Source organism: Piliocolobus tephrosceles, chromosome 14, assembly GCF_002776525.5.
Source record: "Piliocolobus tephrosceles isolate RC106 chromosome 14, ASM277652v3, whole genome shotgun sequence".
Classification (NCBI taxonomy): domain Eukaryota; kingdom Metazoa; phylum Chordata; class Mammalia; order Primates; family Cercopithecidae; genus Piliocolobus; species Piliocolobus tephrosceles.
In genome coordinates, this window is record NC_045447.1 from 107902303 (window position 1) to 107907377 (window position 5075).

The following is a 5075-nucleotide window of genomic DNA, read 5'->3' on the forward strand; positions in this document are numbered from 1 at the left end:
CATGGTGCACAACAGAATTAATCACAATAAACAAAAGCTGGAAGCAACCCAACTGTGTGGACAGATGAACAGATAAACGAAACACAGCACGTACACACCGTGGAATATTATTCAGCCTTAAGAAGAGAATGAAATACCTGGTGCTTGCTACAACATGAATGAACCTTGAAACATTATGCTAAGTGAAATAAGGCAGAGGTAAAGCGACAGATATTTTCTGATTCCACATTTATGAAGTGCCTAGAATAGATAAATTCACAGAAGCAGAAAGTAGAACGCAGATTACCATGATGTACGGGTCCGCACCCCACCCACCACCAGAGATCTCTACATGTTTTCACTTGGGTGATACCAATGACAAGAGGAGGAATGTAAAGAGTCTTTTAACCTGCCTCTGAAGCCCTCTAAGAGGGAAGTCGCAACTTCCATGCTGGGGATAGGGAGTATGGGAAATTTAATGAATACACAGTTTCTGTTTGGGATTATCTACAATTTCTGGTAATAGATAGCAGTGATGCTTGCGTAACATTGTGCACATGCTTAAAGTCACTTAATTACACACTTTAAAATGGTTAAAGTGGCAAATTTTATGTTATGCATATTTTACCACAGTAAAAATAAATAAATACATAATTAAATAAAATGAACTTTGGAAAAAAAAAATCCTGGCCTGCATCCAGTCTTTCTTTTCCATGGGAATCCAGTCTTTCTTTTCCATGGGAATCCAGTCTTTCTTTTCCTGACTTTTCATGCTTTCTTTTTTGGGGGGTAGGGGGTGGAGTCTTGCTCCATCATCCAGGCTGGAGTCCAATGGCATGATCTTGGCTCACTGCAACCTCTGCTTCCAGGGTTCAAGCAATTCTCCTGCCTCAGCCTCCAGAGTTGCTGGGATTACAGGCGCCTGCCCCCATGCCTGGCTCAGTTTTGTATTTTTGGTAGAGATGGGGTTTCACCATGTTGGCCAGGCTGGTCTTGAACTCCTGACCTCAAGTGATCCCCCCCACGTTGGCCTCCCAAAGTGCTGGGATTATAGGCGTGAGCCACTGTACCCTGCCTGATTTTTCATGCGTTCTTTTGCCCATTTTCAAGTTATTTTCCTCCCAGAGATTGCAAGATAGAGTTCACTTAAATTCTGAAGTTATCTTTAACAGATGAGCAAAGTTTCCCTTCATGCTAGGTATACTCTTTGATCTTCAAGGTACTCATGGTTAAAAGAGCATATACATTTCAGAACTAAGATAAGATGAAAATGACTGATTATCTGTTTAACCTTAGCACTAAAAATAGGCCTCTGATGTTACAGACTTCACAATACGATTTCTTCATTAATCTGAATATATGTGTGCACGTGTCTCTGCGTGTGTATCTCAACTTATTGTAGCTTTAAAAAAATTCAAAATCCCCTTTACCGTGAAAACAAGTTTATGCTTCGGTTTTCCTAAAAGCCTCTAAGGTCTAAGCAGAATTCTGTATATTATAATTTAAAATATTGTCATTAAAAAGTGCATTTGGTGAGACCTCGAAAATGGTCACTTAAAACTGAAAGTAAATACAATGCTTTGTTGACTGGTAGGAGCTGCTTCCTGCTCCTATCTGCCTCCCGCCATGCCCCTTCTCCCAACAACCGCTTAGCTTCTAGCTGAGTAGAAAGGATGTTCTAGCAGCTACAAGTAGCTCCTGAAGCGCCTGTATGAAGTGCTTGGTCTGTGTTTCTGTTAAAAAATGTCTAACAGAGCTTTTGGTAAAATTTATCCTAAAGGAATAAGAGGGTAAATTATTTTGTGAATGAGGCTCTGAGCTGACTCACTGTATATATTGTTGCAAAAATGTGTAACTGGAATTAATATGCTGCATGTTTGAACTGTAAATGCTTACAAAGTATTTTTTAAAATCCCTCTAACATTCAAATGTTTTACTGTATACGTGATGTCTTGTTAGTTGGCAGGTTAAAAGTCTTTTTCAGGGTCCTCCGGTGCACTGATGTGCAGGGGGCTGCGGGAATAACTGACAAGCCCCCAACATTCGAGGGTGTTGCTTTGATTTTTCTTGTAACATTTCTTGAAACAATGTAGGTAGAATCACATCACTGACTCCCCCTGGCAAAGAAAACTGTTGCCTTTTACAAAGAACAGTATGTTCCTGATCTAGAAGTTGCAGCTTCTGGAAAAGTTGCCCCATTCCTGGCCCGGCGCAGTGGCTCACGCCTGTAATCCCAGCACTTTGGGAGACTGAGGCGGGTAAATCATGAGGTCAGGAGATCAAGACCATTCTGGCTAACACAGTGAAACCCCGTCTCTACTAAAAATACAAAAAGTTAGCCGGGCGTGGTGGCGGCGCCTGTAAGTCCCAGCTACTTGGGAGGCTGAGGCAGGAGAATGGTGTGAACCCGGGAGGCGGAGCTTGCAGTGAGCCCAGATGGCACCACTGCACCCCAGCCTGGGCGACAGAGCGAGACTCCAATTCAAGGGGGAAAAAAAAAAAAAAAGTTGCCCCATTCGTGATGCAGAGTTCTGATGCAGAGATATTTGAAGTTGATATGGAAACTGACAAACAATCTGTGATTAACAAGACCATGTTGGAAGATTTTGAGTGGATGATGAATGGTGAAGGAGATGATGACTTAGTTCCTCTACCAAATGTTAATGCAGCAATATTTAAAAAGGTCAGGCCATGGTGCACTCACCACAAGGATGACCCTCCTCCTCCCCAGGGTGATGAGAACAAAGAAAGGGGAACAGACCATACTCCTGTCTGGGATCAGGAATTCCTTAAAGTTGACCAAGGAGCACTTTTTAAGCTTATTCTGGCTGCAGACTACTTAGACTTCAAAAGTCTCCTTGATGTTACATATAACACTCTTGCCAATATGATCAAGGGGAAAACTCCCGAGGAAACTGACAAATCCTTCAATATCAAAATGACTTTATGGAAGAGAAAGAAGCCGAAGTGCACCAAGAGAACTGTGGCGTGATGAGAAGCAAAATGTGTCTGACACTGTAACACTATAAAGATCGTTCCAAACACTAGTTGTACTGCTCTGATTACAGTTGCTAATGTTAGACAAATGCAGCAGCAAATCAATTCTATTAGCAAAATATTGTCTTCATTGCATGAGTAATCTGAGTAGTTTTGGAGTGTATGGCTACCTTTCTTCTTCTATGATTGAAAGTTTCTTTTTTTTTTTTTCTCTCTTAATAAAACTAAACTGTGGGCTCTCTATTTAAAAAATATAAAAGAAATAGAAGAAAAAATTAAAACACTCCCAGTTTGTAGATGACATGATTTTCTGAGTAGAACTAGTTAAGTGAATTCAGCAAGTTTTTAGGATGTGAGATCAACACACAAACATACTAACTTTAGACATGTGGAGATGGACTTTAAAACACAATACGATTTAAAATTATTTCAAAGAAAAGGTAATATTTAGGTACAAAATTATGTCCAAATTTAGCAGAATACATAAAAGATCTGTATCCTAAAATTCAGAAAGTGCTGATGAAAGGAATCATAGACCTAAATAAATGGATATATATCATGTTCATGAATTGGAAATTTCAACATATTAAAGATATCAGTACTTTAAAAGTTGACTTACAGATTTAGTGCAATTTTTATCAAAGTCCCAACAAAGCGTTTTATAGACATAAACAAGTTTATTCTAAAACATATGTGGAAAGGCACAGGACCAAAAATAGTGAAAACAATTTTCAAAGAGTAAAGTGAGAGGAATCCCTGTGCCTGGTGTTGCTATATGTCTACAGAAAACAATGCAATGTGGTGCTGACAGAGGCAGAGACATGTAGACCAAAGGAACAGACTAGAAAATCCAAAAATAGACCCACACAATTATGCCCAATGAATCTGTAAAAACAATTAAATGGAGGAAGGATAACATTTCAATAAATTGTGTTGGGGACAATTACTATGCATCCATGGATAAAATAATGAACTTTACATTCAATCTGAGACCTTACCAAAAATGAACTAAAAATAGATCACAAATTCTTCCCTGCTGAAGTGCAGTGGGCCATCTCGGCTTACTGCCACCTCCGCCTCCCGGGTTCAAGCAATTCTCCTGCCTCAGGCTCCCAAGCAGCTGGGATTATAGGCGCCCACCACCATGCCCGGCTAATCTTTGCATCTTTAGTAGAGATGGGGTCTCAAATTCCTGACCTCAGGTGATCCGCCCTCCTCAGCCTCCCAAAGTGCTAGGACTACAGGCGTGAGCCACCACACCTTGCCTAAAACTATAGATATTTTAGAAAAATAAACATAGGAGAAAGTCTTCAGGACTTAAGAGTAGGTGGTGTTTATAAAACAGATGGTGCTTTCATAAAACTAGATGGTGTTTTTAAAATAAAACTAAACACATACCTATCATACAGCCCAGCAATGAAAGTTTTAGGCATTACAGTATTACAGAGAAATGAACATTTCTGTTCACATGAAAACACATGTAGAGTTGTTCATAGTGACTTTACTTGTATTAACCAAAAGCTGGAAATAACTCAAATGTTTTCCTACAGTGAATGGTTAAACAAACTGGGGTAAGTTCATAGAATTGTCTTTCCTTTCAGATACCGGAGAGGAAGGGTCCCTCTGTAGCACGAGAGAGGTATGTACAGACAAGTTGTCCTATGTCAGCTGCTGGGCAGAACCTGCTGGCCATGGGAGACCTATGACCACTAGTGGAGCTGATCATGCTCTGCCTCTACTCTATGTGAGTAAAGCATTAATCTATTCAGCAATTGGCTGTACTGTGTTTTCCTTGGCAACTCCAATACCAAGATGCAGTAGGCAGAAGTGTCAGGGTTTTCACTCCTGGTGACAGGCAACTGATGTCACTTGCTTGATAGTAACCACTACACCATTCCTATTAGAAATGTTAAAGAAAGTCCTTCAACTTGAAACAAAGGACACTAGGCAGTAACTTCAAACCCTATAAAAATATAAAGTTCTTTGGTAAAGATAAATGTATGGACAAATATTTAAAATTGTGTTATTATAATTTTCATTTGTAATGCCATTTTTAATTATTTAATAGGATTTAAAGTTTAAAAAGCATAACTATAAAT

General features: G+C 39.5%; 1 pseudogene; it reads left to right on the forward strand.

The window, feature by feature from the left end:
- The first annotated feature begins 2500 nt into the window (after window positions 1–2500).
- Window positions 2501–3000, forward strand: LOC111529809 (annotated as a pseudogene).
- The last annotated feature ends 2075 nt before the right edge of the window (window positions 3001–5075 follow it).